This window comes from Carassius auratus, unplaced genomic scaffold, assembly GCF_003368295.1.
Source record: "Carassius auratus strain Wakin unplaced genomic scaffold, ASM336829v1 scaf_tig00024908, whole genome shotgun sequence".
NCBI lineage: Eukaryota > Metazoa > Chordata > Actinopteri > Cypriniformes > Cyprinidae > Carassius > Carassius auratus.
In genome coordinates, this window is record NW_020525381.1 from 5,001 (window position 1) to 23,038 (window position 18,038).

Below are 18,038 nucleotides of genomic sequence, written 5' to 3' on the forward strand. Positions count from 1 at the left end.
TATGCCAAAAATCATTAGGATATTAAGTAAAAATCATGTTCCATGAAGATATTGTGCAAATTTCCTACCATAAATATTCAAAACTTCATTTTTTATTAGTAATATGCATTGCTATAAACATCATTTGGACAACTTTTAAGGCAATTTTATTTTGTGCAACCTCAGATTCCAGATTTTCAAATAGTTGTATCTCGGCCAAATATTATCCTCCTAACAAACCATACATCAAAGGAAATATTACTCATTCAGCTTTCAGATGATGTATAAACCTCTATCTCTGGTTTTACGCTCCAGGGTCACATATGATTATTAAACAAATCTATAGTTTGTAGTGTGCAGTAAGCAGTACGCTAGTATTCCAGTCCAAGCGGGTGTTAATGTATTCTGAGTGATGACACTAGAGGGCGCTCCAAGCGCGGGAAATAAACTAAACTGTATAAAACAAAACATACTTCTCTTCAGAACAGTTTATTTAAGTGTCTTTGAGCTTTTGACAGTTTTTGAATTATTTTTGTTTTTAATTTTTAGTAATTTTTTCTTGTGTTTTTGTATTTTTTTTTAATGGTCTATACATTTATTTTATTTAACATAATTTTAAGTTTAGTTATTTTAGCAAATTAAATAAAAACTACACGTTGAAATGAGTTACATTTTTACTTTGATTAATATTTAATTTTATTTCAAGCAAATACAATTTATATGATTTCTACAGTCCTCTTCAGAATATCTGTTTAAAATTATGAAATAAAGTGTTTTTGAACACTTAATACATTTCCATTGATGTGTGGTTTTGGTATGATCGGATAATATTTGGATAACTATTTGAAAATCTGGAATCTAAGCGTGCAAAAAAATCTAAATGTTGAAAAAATCATCTTTTGAAGTTGTTCAAATGAGTTCTAAGCAATGCATATTACTTAATCAAAATTATCTAAATTTATCTTCATTGGAACATGATCTTTATTTAATATCCTAATGATTTTTAGCTTATAAGAAAAATGCATAATTTTGACCCATGCAATGTATTTTTTGGCTATTGCTTACAAACATACCCCAGAGACTTCAGACTGCTTTAGTGCTCCGGGTCACATGTATCACTCTGAAGAGACGGTGGATACCTTGTATTTGGTGTTGGCCGGGGATGTTGGTCTTCCAGCGGATGGTGTAATATCTGGAGTCGGTGATCTCTGGTTCTTGGCGAGCGAGTTGTCGGCCCAGCTGACTTTGACGGTGTCCTGGCTGAGGACGGTGGCCTGAACGCCCACCGGGGGCAACATGGGTGTGGGGTCGGGTGCTGGGGTGTATGGGTTATTAAAGAGTTCATAAAAATTAATATCAGGGTCTATGGGGTCTGACAGCAGCGTGATAAATGAAGAACAAAACAAAACAAAAAAAAATCACATGGGTTTTAAATATATGCAAGGGTTGATCAGGGTCAGAAAACATAAAATGGATTAATGTGGACAAGTGAGAGGAAAAATGAATGAAAAAGAGAAAGAGAGATATTATTAGAATTAAAAAGCTCCATATTTAACTTAAAACAGTATATATGCAAAAATAGTTGGTCTCAAATGGACATTTTCTATAATAAGTTGTGGATTATGTTGCTGCATTTAAAGACTTAAAGAAGAAATAATACAAGTTTAATACAATTTAAACTCAGTATCTGCACCAACTCATTTCTCAGACTGTAAAAAGACCAAAATCAAGAACACAGTGATGCATTATTAATAATAACTATTATTAATATTCAACATATAACAATATTAAAAGAAAAGAAAAACAAAACAAGAGGCACTCTCAATAATACTATACTCTAAATGAATAAAAAATAAAAATGTATAACAGTATTTAAAAATAAATATTATAACATTGTTCAATAATAATAATAAATTCTAAATATTTGTACTTTTTTATTTGATTTACAAAAATACAAAAAATATATAAAAATACAACACTATTGCAATAATAATATTTTACTGTAAAAGAGAAAAAAAGTTGTATTTATAAAAATAATACTTATAATAAAAAAGTAATTATTGTATCCATATTTAATAATAATAATAATAATAATAATATTAATTATTATTATTATTCAGTGTTTTAACGTTATTTGATTTATAAAAATATAAAAAACATGAAAAAATAAAATAAAAAAATTATATATATATATATATATATATATATATATATATATATAAATGACTATTGCAATAATACTATTAATGGAAAAAATAGCACTATTTATAATAGTATTTAATGATAGTAATGATAATAATAATAGTTTTAAAACTATAATAATAATTATCAGTCCTATTCCAGTGTTTTTTGCTAATGTTAGAGGGCAAATCCAAATGCTCCTGTAATTAACAGTGTGTTACTGATCAATAAAGCTCTGAACACTTAATTAAGATACACCTGGAATTGCTATTGATTCTTCAGTGAAAATCTCCACTGATTCAGCAGAAACCAGCCAGAAATGATTGCAGCAAACAACTCATTTCTGGGTCATTTTGTGCTCTAGCTCGGGAAACTGGAGAAAAGTTGTGTGAAGGCTGGGAAGAGTGGGATCTGAGGCGGATCTGGAGCTGACAGGACGGCAGGGGGTCTGTCTGAGACATCTGACGTCAAGCTAATGAAAGAGAGACGTGACACCTGCAGTCCCAGAACAGAGGGGGGCAGACGGATGCCTCACATTTAACACACGCTTCTCTTCACTACAAAAATACGGCAGACTGACTTCTACACCACGCTTGCTTTCTAGAGCAAGAACGCAAACATGTCTGATGCTAGATATGAGAGAGACACAGTTACGCGTGTTATAAGTGACCCAGGAGCACAAAACCAGTCAGAAGGGTCATATTTCTGAAATTACGATTCATGCACATTTAAACTGAATAAATAAGCTTTCCATTGATGTGTGGTTTGTTAGGATCAGACAATATTTGGCCGAGATACAACTATTCGAAAATCTGGAATCTGAGCGTGCAAAAAATCGAAACATTGAGAAACTCATCTTTAAATTTGTGCAAATGAATTCTTAGCAATGCATTTTACTAATAAAAAATTAGCATTTTGATATATTTACTGTAGAAAATTAACAAAATATCTTCACTTAATATCCTAATGATTTTTGGCATAAAATAAAAATCGCTAATTTTGACCCATGCAATGTATTTTTGGCTATTTCTACAAATATACCCGAGACTTCAGACTGCTTTTGTTTAACTGAGGACTCAAACTGTGGCGCAGTCTTACCGGACTGAGGTCTGGTGGTGGCGCTGTTGTAGATGGGAACGCCTTCGCCCATGTTGTTGAACGCCTTGAGGGTGATGACGTAATGGGAACTGGGATCTGGAGTTGAAAACATGAGTATAAAGTGTAAAAGCGTCTGTAAACACAGCTCACGCTCGTGTGTTTGTGGCGTGGCACCCACCGAGGTCATCGATGCTGTAGAAGCGCTGCTTGTAATCCAGAGTGACCGTGTGCGCATGAGGACTGCCGATCCCGTATCCGATCTTATAACCGCGCACTAAAATCTCCTGGTTCTCTGGAGGAGTCCAGCTCACCACGATTCGGTTCACCAGCGGACGAACATGAAGAGAACTGGGCACTCCTGGAACCTGAGACTCTGGGACACACACAAGACACAACTTGCTCAACTTTCACCATTTACATTGGGTTTTTCTATATTATATAAAATTTGATATAAAAAATTGAATTAGACACTACACAAACTAAGAAAATGATAATCTTGGAAACAAACCAAAAGTTTCCTTCAATGCAGAAAAATGGCTTTCAATTATTGGATGAGCAAACAGTAAAATAAAAAACTTGAACAGTCTCGCTGCTTTTTCTTCTGTGTGTGTGTATTCAAGCCGCGCGCTTCAGTTTGAATCTGAATAGCGCGTTCAGCGCGGGGGCGTGGTCACATTAACGAAGGGAGACAAACAGACATTGCGTTGTTTTCATATGGATTACTTTACCACAGAATATCTGTTTTCGGCAGCACTTGTTTAGTTTTAAAGTAGACATTCCAGGCTTTCTATAGATATCTTTCTCATGTCTCTTCGTTGAGTATTCACAGAGTTACACTTCATTTTAAAGATGTGTTTGTACATGACGATCAGCGCAGACAGCACACCTTGTTTGTTATCTTTATTTAATAAGTGCACAAAGGTTTTTTGTTATTATGTCTGTATCCCAAAAAAACTAGACCCTTTACAGATTCGACTGATGTATTGCTCTTATCTGTACGATTAAAACTGAGAGTGTAATTTAAGTTCTTTTCGGGGTTATCAGGAGAAAATGACTCAAAACGCATATATGCGTTAATCGACTCGAAAGGGTTAAAAGTGAATTATAATTGGTAAAAAAAAAAAAAAAAAAGGACCATTATGATTATTTGTATTTTGGCATTTATTTTCATGACAATTATACATATTCTAAAATTTATAAAATATAAATTATAAATTACATTTATAATATAAATAAGTAAATAAACAATAATTTAAAATAAATTAAAGAAAAAAATATATAATCGAGTGGGAATGTGAGAATATAAAGCAATTTTTTTTTTTTTTTTTAATATACACATACACACACACACATATAAACACATACATATTATAATAATTACATAAATAAATGAAAATAAACATATTATGTTATTTAGATTTTAACTTATTAAACTTATTCTTATCCACACACACACACACACACACAAATACTTACATAAAATAATTGAATAATAATAATAAAATAAAAATAATAATATATAAAAGTATATATATATATATATAAAAGTATATATATATATATATATATATATATATATATATATATATATATATATATATATTCTAAAAACTATTTAACTTTCATATGTATTCAGATATTTGTATTTTAATATATTTAAAACCACTAATAACACTTAAGAGTGAAAGGTGAAGTATGGAGTAAATTGTCTTGATAGTGTAGAGACTGAGATGACATCAGTCAATGAGAGGAGAGTCAGAAAACAGTCTCAAAATAAAGCATCAAATGCATGTTTACAGCACTGGAGCTCAGGTCAGGACTAAACAGCAGCTTTTAAGCACAAATTCATTCATTAGTGTATCGTGAGAGCAGAGAAATGCATTCATATTTGTTTTAGCCAAGCTTAAAAGCACAACTTGTGTAAACGGATCCACGGACAGCTTCGCTTTATTAGCAAAACGCAATTTAAATTCATCTTAGGGGCCAGTGCTAATGCCTGCTCTCATTTAGAAGGCAACGCCGCTAATTTCAGACAAAACCTTTTGGATTTAGAGTCATTAGATTGACTCATTATTTCAAACACTGGTCTATTTGTGGGGCTAATTCAAGCAGGAGCGGATGAAGCAGAAGCATTAGCGCTGGAGAGAGACAGAGAGAGATGCTTGGGTCTGGCTGTCACACAGCTCTTCCCATTTGAGCAGATGGAGATGAGCCCAAAGACACACACACACACACACACACAGTGTCGGGGTCCTTCCATACGTCCAATTGCCTCTGAAAAAACGAGCTATTAATCCAACTTAGCGGTCTAAATCAGCAGAAATGCCTCTGTGTCTGTTTGTTCCTGCTGCTCTTTAAAGAGGACGAAGGGAAAAACACGCAACAAACCTGCAACTTCCTTCAAAACAGAAATATGGCTTTCAATTACTGGCCGAGTCATAATAAAAACAACTGCAATTAAATGATCAATCAATATTTTTCCAATTACAGTAACAAAATTATGGGCAATTATGTGTAATTGTGCTTAACTTATAAAATGGGGCTAAAAATTGACATATATATATATATATGGCCATTTTTAGGGCTATCTAAACAGTGAGTTATGACCTAAATTTGTTTTAAAAATGCTCTAAAATATAAATTTAATGAAAAATATAATTGATTATTATTTTCTTCTTCATTTTGGGTTGAAATGAATGACCCAGGATGTTCTCGACACAAAGCAAAAAATGCTCGTAAAAATAAAGGCCCAAATACTGGTCCTCAAAATGCACTTAATATTTTCATACAAATTATTAAGTGCATTTAAATAAAAGCACATACGAATGAATAAATAAATCTGAAATTAACTAAAATATAAATATTACATGGGAAATATAAATGTTTTAAGAGGAAAATAAATTTGGCCTTTGCAACTAATTAAAATTAGTTGCATTTCTAAGAGTGCTTAAAACTGGAATGTATTGAAGCTATATAGAAATATAAAAAAAATTATAAAAATGGCAAATCACTAAATAAAGCTGAAATAAAATATAAATATTAGAAGAAAATCGAATGAAATATATATGGCCATTTTTAGGGCCATCTAAACAAGTTATGTCCTACATTTGTTTTAAAAATGCCCTAAAATATATTTTTTTAAATGAAAAATATAATTTATTATTATTTTCATCTTCATTGTGCACTTAATATTTTCATACAAATTATAATTGACTGTAACCTTCCTGTTTATTTTGTGGTGAAATGAATGTTCTCAGAATAATCTCGACTAAATAAATTAATTAATTAATTATTGAACGCCCCAAAAAAAGAAATGCCATAACTGCCTGAAAATATTTAATATTTTACCATGCAACTTAATTAAAAACTATTTAAAGTGATATTTGTTCTCATTGATTTTGGGGTTAAGTGCATGACCCAAAACGCTCCTTATATCCATTCTCTTATGCTAGCAGTGTGTGAAGGTGGATCTTTCTGGACACTATTATCTGAGCCCCATGTCACCAGTAATCACATCAGCGCTCTCTCAAGCCTCAAATCAATTGAATTTACTGTAACAGACTCAGTAGCCATGCACCAGTGTAAAGTTTTGGCATTCAGAGTCTTTAAACGGACACATTACTCCAAATAATTCAAAGGCTTTTCATGTAACAGTAGAAGTGCATTAAACAAATGCCATTTTCCCAGGATTGCCAGAGCGTTTAGCAGACGGGTGAATAATGCAGCGGCTCGTTCAGTATTGATGAAGTCTAGCGTTTGATCCGTTCTTCACATCCGGACAGGAAGCTGTGTTTGTTTACCGTCCAGGTCGTTCTCGAAGGTTTCGGCTGCGATCCACTCGGTCGTGGGTCCCGTCCCGTTCACGGTGGAGGCCGAAACTCTCACGGTGTAAACCTTTCCCTTCTCCAGACCTGAAGATACAGAACCAGCATCTGTGTCAGCATCCCACGCAAACTGTGTGTTGCATACGCGGCAGATCTCTCCACGCAGCGACCTAAACACTATTCTGAAGACTTATGAATAGTGCTTTTTTAATTTTTTACATTTATTGAGCACAAATGGGTTTTTATCAATTTATCAAAAGTGGTTTGAGTCAAAAGATGTGCTAGATATGACTTGAATCTGTTCTAATAAGTCTGATGTTTTTTTGTCACCATTAATTATTTTATTCTGTAGAAATGCTGTTATCAATAACTAAAGCAATTAAAAACTGTGCTTTTTTAGATGTTGGAATAAAAATATTAGATGAATTTTCTTTTTTAAATTAAGTAAAAAAATGTTTTTAAAACCACAACCGTCATTTAAAATATACATGGAAATATAATAAAAATTATAACATATACAAAAGCACATGAGTGCAGAAATATACAGAAATATAAAAAATAATAAAAATGCCAAATCACTAAATAAAGCTTAAATAATATATAAATATTGAAAGAAATTAAAATCTTAAATTAAAATCTTGAATGAAAACTAGAAATGGTGTCTTGGCAACTAACTGAAATACAAATATGTTTATGTTGCAGTAAAATCAGCTATTAGCTAAAAATAAAAAATAAATAAAAAATCTATTAAGAAATAATAAAATAATAACAAAAATAACACATTTACAATAAAATAACGTTGTATAAAACAACAACAACAAATAAATGATGAAATAAAATAAAATATGAATATCAGATAAAAAAAATGTAAATCTAAAATTAAGTGTTAAATTAGAAATGTTAACAGAAATAAAAATAATCTGCAGTTCTAACATGTATAAAGCTATACAGAAAGAAAAAAAAGAAAAAAAAAAAGACAAAAGCATTAAAAAAAACTCTAAAAGCTGAAATAAATTATAAATATATAAATGGAAACAAATTAAAAATGAGTAATGTTGCACTGGAAAACAAAACAAAACAAAATAAAAAAAAACAAAAAAAAATAATAAAAAAATAAATAAAACAAAACAAAACAAAAAAAAATAAACAAAAAAATAAATAATAAAAAAAATAAAATAAAACAAAATAATAAAAAAATAAAAAAATAAATCCATAAAGAAATATTTTTAATAAACCTAAATAAAAATTCAAAAGCACAAAATTCAACTAGGAATAAAAACTACACTTTTTTAGGGTTTTTTGAGGGTTTGTCTTACCGTCGATGAGCTGATAGAGCTGTGTGGTTGAGATCTCTACTGCGTCTGCTCTCCTGAGTCCTTTCCTGTAGCGTAACTTATACCCCGTCAGCTCTCCGTTCAGGGTACCAGGAGGAGGCGGCTGCCACCGGACCATGATGCTCTGGGGCGTAAAACAGGACACACAGCCAGCTTAGAGACGGAGCAAAGCCATTTCAGCGAAAGAGTGGAGTCTCAAAAGTTTTAATTAAGCAGCGGAGCGCATCATATAAACGTCTGGAGGTCTGCAGTTCTTCAGGTGTCATCTGTAAAGAGTGCGTCAGCCAGAGAGCTGTCAGAGCCAATGCTTCATTACACAACCACAGCTGAGAGGAGCAAAGCCTTCAGGCTACGCAATAATGAATGAAGAAAAAACCCAAGCATGCTCCATGAAACAGGAAACAGTTCTGACGGTGGGAAGCATGCACATGAAAGCACACACGCTCTCAGTTCTGATAACGAACCATTCACTTCTGCTTTAGGAAGCGACTGATGAGTAATTATCACATTTAACAGTAACTTCTTACAGAAACCCTTTCGTGGCCAAAATGTAACTGATTAGATGAACCTCGTAAGAACTGTCAAGAACACGTCCGAGTCAAATCACCCCAAGATTAGAAGAATTTGAAAAAAAGTGGTCGACTAGCTACTTTTGGGACCATTAAGATTCAGGGTTTGCAGTGTGCTGTCATTTTTTATAACAAAGAAGCACAATTTCTTCCATATTCTAATTATTCCATGTTCCGTATTCTAAAAGCTCCTTGTTTGGAACTGAACTGAATGGCGACTGAATCTCTGAATCCAATGCCTTTGGACTGAAGTTGAGTGTTTACTAGTCCTATTGCATTATCGTCACACTATATAAAGCTACTTTGAGGATCTGTGACTTGACGACTGGTTTGAAATCAATGTGAAATGTGCTATCGTGGTTTCACTCATCAGCAGAGCTCTGGACTAATGAAAGAGGATCTTACCGTTGAGTTCAGGACCTCCAGAGTGAGGTTCTGCGGCGGGGCGCTCGGCACTGAAACACACAACAGGTTTATTACTGAGAACACTCAAATTATTGCTTCATCCACCGAGACACGCATTTGAAGACTCGTGACGGACGTTTCTCTGTTTGTTCTTTCAGATGAGCACTGGAGGATTACGAGACAGAAGTGTGTGTTTGTGCGCGTGCTAGCGTCAACGGCTCGCTTTAATAAAACACTTCATTATATTATTTACACTTGTGTGTGTTCTGCCGCGGACTGAGTGTGTGTGATTATTACATAGTCTCACTGTAAGCGTAATTATGTTGCCCTCATTTTGCCTACAAATTAACTTTATTGCTTCTTACTAAGGTATGAAGTTAGCTCTTCACCAAATTTATTTCACGTGACTTTGAACGCAGCGGTAAAAAAAAAAACGTACAAATTTTTTTTAATGGTGAGCAAACATTTTGTATTTCTGGTATAAGGATAATTTGTACAATTGCGAAAAATCTCTATTTAAAAAAATATTTTAACTAAAAAAACTGCCCATATTAAGCAATATTTATTATTATGCATATTAGAGTATCACATAAATAAATAAATAAATAACATTTTGTTACACTGATTAATTGAAAAGAAAACGAGAGAATATATCAACATATTATTAATCCAATGCTGAAAAGTAAATAATAATAATAATAATAATATATATTGTTTTTTAAGTTTACTATATGCATATCAAAGTATAACATGGCTAATTAAAATGTTTAAATATTTTATTTAAATAAATAAAATACTATAAATAAATATTTGTATTTATATAAAAGAAAAAAATACTTTATTATAATTAATTATAATAAATTGTTTTAGTTTATTTAATTTAAGATGTATTCAATAAATAATTTTTTTGATACATTTTATTCTCACTTCTGTAGAAATGGTCTGCAGAGAAGAGCAATATTCAGATAATTAATCAAATAAATCTTAATCATTTAAAAATACTAATGAAACAATTTAATAAAATTATAATAATTATTATATATTTATCAATAAAAGTATAAATACTTAAACATTAGGTAAATAAATAAATGCATAATTAAGTAATATAAATAAACACATTTCAAGATCTTTTCAAGCCTTGAATGAACTATATTCAACCATCACTTTGAGCATTGCAATTTCTAACATTATTATTATTTTTTTTTTATGAGTGGTTTGACGAATAGTGTGGGGAGCTGCTCAATCAGATGAATTAAAAATATTATATTTTGTTCACAGCTGAGAAAACACAGATGCACTTGTTTTCTGTCCTTTCACAGCCATAAAAAACCCAACCGCTTTCCTGAACCAATGAAAAACATCTTCCTTCCTGTATGCTAATTACTGTGCTAAAGCGATCATGTTAGCATGTCACTAACACGAGTCTTGTGACAGCACTGACACAGAAACATACTCATGAATACTAAGATCAAATCACAGTGAACGTCAAATCTTCATCTAAACACAGACACTTTTAAGTGCAGAGAGAGAAAATCAAGCCAGGATGTTCAGAGTAACACGTCTAAGCGTCAGACTTCATGAAGCTCACCGTCAGACAGCGTTCGGACCACAACGTCCTCAGTGGAGACGCCGGGGCCGTGTTTGTTATACGCCACAACCCTGAAACTGTACTCTGTAAACTTCTTGAGCCCCGTCATGGTGTAGGACAGACCCGTGACGTCCATGTCCTGCAGAAAACACACGAACATCAGTTACTAACCTGCTCTGCTTTTACTCTCACATTTAGTCAACATAAAAACAAGCGCAGAGTTTTCGACTCTCTGTCTGTTTCTGCTACTGTCTCTTTAAGACTTCTTTGTAACTGACTCCTTATATGGTTGTCTAACATCTTTACATAATAATGCTGTGGTGCTATCATGATAAGTAATACCAGGGGACTTTGTTTTATACTATGCTATTCATATATCGTAGCATATGCATGCTAATCCAGTGTGGTATTACTATCATATGATGCACAACATCATACATGTCAAAAACATGGTTTTACAGGGTAAGATCATAGTAAATGAAAACAGAATATATATTTAAAATGTTGAATTATAATAGTGAATGTCCAAAAAACTACATAAAAAAATAGGATAAAATCATTCTGCAAAAAAAAAAAAAAAAAAAAAAAATGGAAGGAAATCCATTGTATTAGAAAAATAAATATGTAAAACTATATTGGGAAAAAAATAAAAATGGTAGTACAATAGTAAATGTGCAAAAAACGAATGCTCAAAACAGGGCATGATCACAACACATGCACAAAATAAATGTAAAAAATGGTTTTACCATGAAAAAAAAATTATATATATATACAGTACAGACCAAAAGTTTGGAAACATTACTATTTTTAATGTTTTTGAAAAGAAGATTCTTCTGCTCATCAAGCCTGCATTTATTTGATCAAAAATACAGAAAAAAACAGTAATATTGTGAAATATTATTACAACTTAAAATAATAGTTTTCTATTTGAATATACTTAAAAAAATAATATATTCCTGTGATGCGCAGCTGAATTTCCAGCATCATTCCTCCAGTCTTCAGTGTCACATGTAACATCAGTAGATCACATGATCATTTAGAAATCATTCTAATATTCTGATTTATTATGAGTGATGGAAACAGTTCTGCTGTCTCATATATTTGATCAATAAAGGGTTAAAAAGAATCACATTTATTCAAAATAAATAAAAAATTCTAATAATATATTTTCTTTACTATCACTTTTTATCAATTTATCAATTTATATATATATATTTTTTTTTTTTTACTTTTTATTGATCAAAGTATCCTAAAAAAGAATCACATGTTCTGAAACAATATTAAGCAGCAAAACTGTTTCCAACTTTGATAATGAATCCTCATATTAGAATGATTTCTAAAGGATCATGTGATAATGATCCAAAAAATTCAGCTTTGCATCACAGAAATAAATGATCATTTAATGTATAATACATTTAAAAACTATTATTTTAAGTTGTAATAATATTTCACAATATTACTGTTTTTTCTTTATTTTTGCTCAAATAAATGCAGGCAGTTTAAAATAAATGATGAGCAGAAGAAACTTCTTTCAAAAACATAAAAAATAGTAATGTTTCGTAACTTTTGGTCTGTACTGTATATGTATATATATATATATATATGACAATATTTCCATTGTAAATGTACAAAAATATATGTAAAAAGGTATGATATTATAAAAGAAAATTTACCAAAAACTAATTTAATACCATGTTTTAATTATATATAAAAACACTGTATTATATGCATGGTGTTACAAGCATGATCACAACAGATGTACATGATACTGATGGTAGTACCACAGTTAAGTGTGTAAAAATATATGTAAAAACACAGTATTTTAATAGTAAACATACAAAAAACTAATAACAGAAAACAGAGTATCACCACAGTAAATGTCTAAAAACATCTGTAAATATCATTATAATAGTAAGTGTTCAAAAAATGATATATACGATTAATTACATAATTGTATAAAATGTATTAGAAACATGGTATAATCATATCTGTCGGGATACTTTCATGGTATTACTGAATCAAATAATGCAGAAACGATGCCAGCGTCTGTGTTAGTCTGGGAGCTTATGGCTGTGATTTGATAATGAAGCTTTCTACATGTTTCCTCCGTCCTCACCTGCTCCGAGTCGTGTCCCTTCTCGCTGTAGAAGAGTCTGTAGGTCTGGATCTCACCGTTCCCAGTGCTGGGTCTGTCCCAGCTCAGTGTGACCGAGGCAGTGCTGACAGAGACCACCTGCAGATTCGGAGCCGGACCCGGGACCTGGACTGAGAAATAAAGCACAGAGACAAATCCTGCGTGAATACAAGAACCCTACAGTGGATCTCTGGCTTTTGATAAAGTTTCAGGAGCAGGAGGTGAAAGTGAAGCGGGAGAAACGAAGGCGTGTTTGTCTGTGCTTCAGCTTTAAGTAGATTTAAAAACACAAAGGGCCACTGAAGTCATTTCTTCAGCGTCTTCCACTGCGCACGGTTCTCCTTGAAGCCTCTTTTTTCTTTCGTTTGACACTTATTTCTTGCGCTTTTGCAAACTTCAACGGCGTGTAGTGACAAAAGACGACACGTTTCAACCCACCGCAGCTGGATACTTTAAAAAATGACAATATCAGATGGTAAAAGAAGACTATTCTGGCGAGAAAGCAGCGTGTGTATCCCGCTGAGGATATTTCCACACTCGAAACGAGCGAAATGCATTGTGGTCCACGTGTGGGATGCAAAGGAAACCGAGGAGTTTTGACCTAGAAAGACCTAAACAAAAGAAAACTGTGCTGCTTTAATTCGTATTGTCCATATGAGTTAAACGGGAAGTGCAGAAAACAAAACCGCTAGTAGGATGAATCCCAATCCACAAACTCCAAGTACATTCGTCTGTAGCAAGAAAAAAATGATTATAAAATTGTCTTGATAACAAAAAAAAAACCTTTATCACAACATATAAATACATAAAATAGTCCTTACTCTAAGTTTTATTAGAAAGCTGATAAATATCTAATGCATGATGGAAATCTTATTTGAAAATAAAGATTTAATACAGAATATAATTAAAAAGTAATGTATTGAATCATTTTTACTATGTGGCTACATTGCATGGCAATTACAAATATCCTACACTAATAAGTCATGTTAATAATAATATATTAAATTAAATAAAACTAACTATATTCAAAGATGCTTTAAAACTAATTAAATAATTATAAATATTGCTTTTTTATTGTTATTTATATTAATACATTTGACTTCATTTAATATTAGTGGTTTATAAAACAGTTGCTGTTTTAATAAAGCAATAATTCCCTTGATAGAGAGTTCAAGGCTCTTCTCTTCATCAACGCTTCAATTATTTGACCAAAAATACAATAAAAACAGTTAAATATTATTTTTATTCAAAATAACTGCTTCGTCTTGTGATATATGTTAAAATGTAATTTATTCCTGTGATGCGAGGCTAAATTTTCAGCATCATTTCTCAATTCTCACGATCCTTCAGAAATCATTCAAATATCATGATATTTTTTGTGGAAATTGACTTTTTAAAATTATTTTTGTTTTCTCAAAAGAACAGCATTTTTTTTTAAATGAGAAATTATTTTAATTAATATTATTTAATATATTTACTATCACTTTTGATTAAAAAATAAAAATACTTACCCAAACTACTGAATGGCATTCATGTATTTTAATTTTTTTTGGAGTTAAACAGGATACTTCATAGTAATTTATATGGATTAAATACTTTGGAAATTGATTAGATCATAACATTTTATTTAAAGTAATTTTCAATTTGGAATTTCGATGAAAATTTCTAAGAAATGTACATATATATATATTTAATTTTTTAATATATATATATGAAAAATGTAAACTGACTGGTTGTTAGTGAATCAATATTATAGGCAATATTAGCATGCATGGACATAAACTCTGAAGATCCACCAAAAATGCATGCATGCCTGTTGAATGCAAGATGCACAATCTTGATCTGACTATATGACAGATACGATACAAACCGGGATGCAGTTTCCTTCTCCTCCTGTCTGCATCTGCCCTATGCACAAGCCAGTTGGCGTTTTCACCCGACCGTGGCCAAGATCGGCTCGCAGAAGCACTGGCTGCCTTTTTCCTGACAGCTCCGACCATACCTGCATCCCTGAGCTCTCGTCTCATTAATACTAGTCGCCTGTATCCATGAAAATCTTCCTGACACATGCTTCCAGACATTTCCCGACCCAGATGTTTACAATTCCACACTCACACAGCTCGGACAGAAAGAGGCAGTGTGTGTAGAAACCACAGCGTCCCCAGATCAACAGCGTCTGGTAAACAAGCGGCCGGCAGCTTTGGACACGCACAAACAAGAGCAGTGTGGTCACAAGAGAGAGAAACCTCAGAGCGGTCAAAGGCGGACTTGAAGTGTGTGTACGTGTGTGTTTTACCCTCCAGCTGGGTGGCCACTGTAAGTGGGGTGGAGCTCTCTCCCGGGCCGTTAGTGTTGGACGCGACCACCCGAAAGGTGTACTTGGTGTCGGGGACGAGGTTCTGGATGGTGACCTGCATCTCTCCCGGTCCGCTGGTGTTCTCCACACGCTCCCTACGAGCAAAACAACCGCAATATGAAATCATAATAGCGCAAAAGTGTCTGATGTATGATTTTAGGCATAAAAATTAGGTTCACATGCTAGTGAGGCAATGTGAACGCAGATTTTCCGAACTCAAATTTGTGCCCCAGAATGCATCAGAACGTAATTCATAACATAACACGCTGATAAACTGCTGATAAACGCACTTTATATATATATATATATATATATATAAAGTGCGTTTATCAGCATTAAAGCGCCTTCTACAGGAGGTATTCTGAAGACAATCTTATTAAGCAAGCTGATACATTTATAGCTTGATTTTTATAATATTTGTTGTTTAATTTTTAGTTTTGTCTACCTGCCCAGGGACAACAGATGCAAATTAGCTGTTAGCTAACTCTGGTGCATTGTCTAAATTGTGCGCTGTCCCTGTCAAATAAACTTTAAATAATAATAATAATAATAATAATAATAATAATAATAATTGTTCAAAGCTAGCTAATTAAATTGGATCAAATCTGTCTTAAAATAAACAAAAAAAGATGTTAAAAAAAACTGTTTATTTCAGTAGTGTAAATTTTTTTTTTAACAGCTAAGAATCTATATTTTGAATTAGCTTTTTTTGTTTTTATTTGAATTTTAGTTTAATTTTTAAAGATTTTACATGCTTTTTTCATTTTTATTAATAATTGAATTTAATATTAATTAAATATAATATATAACTAAATAGTTTTCCATTCTTTTTTTTTTTACTATTTAAGTTTCATTTAAGTTTTAATTCATATTTATTTCCAAAAATATACTTAACATTATGTTTTAGAAATGTTGCCAAGGCAGACATTTATAATCTATTCATTTCTAAATATGACTATTTACATTTAATTCATTTTTATTTCAGTTTATGCGTTTATTCGTTTCAAACTTATTTCAGTTAGTCGCTCAGGCAAAGTTTATAATTTTTATTTAGTTTCACATTTTTAATCTAACACTCATACATTCATTAAACTTGAATGTTTTTAATAATTTTAATCAACAACCCTGGACATCAGATGGGAAATATAGGATGACGTGACCTCCACACCACGATTAAGTTGCTTAAATTGTTAAATCTAGTAGTTTAACAGTGTATTTTACGTTTTTTTTTTTATACTGAAAATCCCCAGAATATACTGTATACTCAGATCCATAAACACTGTAGATGATGCATTCACCCAAATATTCAGATTAGTGGTCAATCAATGTATTCTTCAATGACCAATTCTTACAATTTGACCCCAGACACCTTCCTCCCAAATCCTAAATGTTTGATGGAGAATCAGTAAGTGTAGTGTACTATTATGCTATTTCTAAACATTAGCACCAGTGTTACAGTTTGCATTTCCTGTTGCTGTTCCTTTAGCATCCTGCAGAGGCAGCATACACCGTTCTTTAAAACGATGCATGCCCACGTTAAACAGCAAACACATGCACATCTGTCAGCGTCTTTAACCTGTTAGTGCCTTCCAGACTGTAGAACACAGAGTAGGTGATGTTCTCCCCGTGCGGCTCGGCAGGAAGTCGCCATGTCAGCTTGATGAATCGGCGTGGACACCAGAGATGCCACGACATCACGCGGGGCGGAGGGCGTCGGGCCGCTGCGCTCGGCCGGGCTGGACGCTACATGGTCAGTAGTGGCATCAGTCAGTGAAGGGACAGCAGAAGGAAGGGCAACGTCTTGAGTACGTTGGGGGGGTGATTGTGACGAGAGGGCCAACAAGGGGGTAACAAGGGGGGTAAATTATAGATACACAGTTCAGGGAGGAGAGGGAGGGCGAGAAAAAGAAAAAAAAAGAACGTAAAATAATTGGCGTAAATGAAAAGACAACCACAATGACATCAAAATCAAAAGGAAACAGCAAATCTACTATGAGACCGAGCAGGAGATGGAGGCTGAACACCAGGCTAAACATGCAGCCAACGACATGTTACGAACACTGAGGGGAAGCATTAACCATCATTAACATTCATATCAGTACGCACAAGTTAATTACAGTTTCACATCTGTCCCTGGCAATTAAAACCACCACTGACGACTTCATTCTGAAGTAGTTAAAAATAGCACATTCTACGAAATGTGTCGTAGACGCAAATTAGCTAAAGAATTACAGAAAAAGCATCGCCATACTGTATATGCGTTTGTTTGTGTGTGTCATTTCTGGGGATGAGTCTTTCTTTAAGGTCAACATCAACAAACAACACAATGTTAACACTCAGAATCCTGCGGGAATAGCTAATCAGCTCCAGGAAGAATGATTCCCGCAAAACTGAAGAGAAGCGGCTATTCGCTGTACGCTGTATAGAGTACAACAGAAAAGAATAGAATACGCTTGAAGAATATATAAAAACTAAAGATAGAATAGATTAAAATAGAATAGCGAATAGAAAAGAATAAAACTAAAGAATAGGTTATAATAGAATAGAATTAAAACCAAAAGAATAGAATA

At 32.8% G+C, this 18,038-nt stretch overlaps 1 pseudogene; it reads right to left on the minus strand.

Moving 5' to 3' along the window:
- Window positions 1-17,320, minus strand: part of LOC113078254 (neogenin-like) — a 21,639-nt pseudogene extending 4,319 nt beyond the window's left edge.
- Window positions 17,321-18,038: the final 718 nt, after the last annotated feature.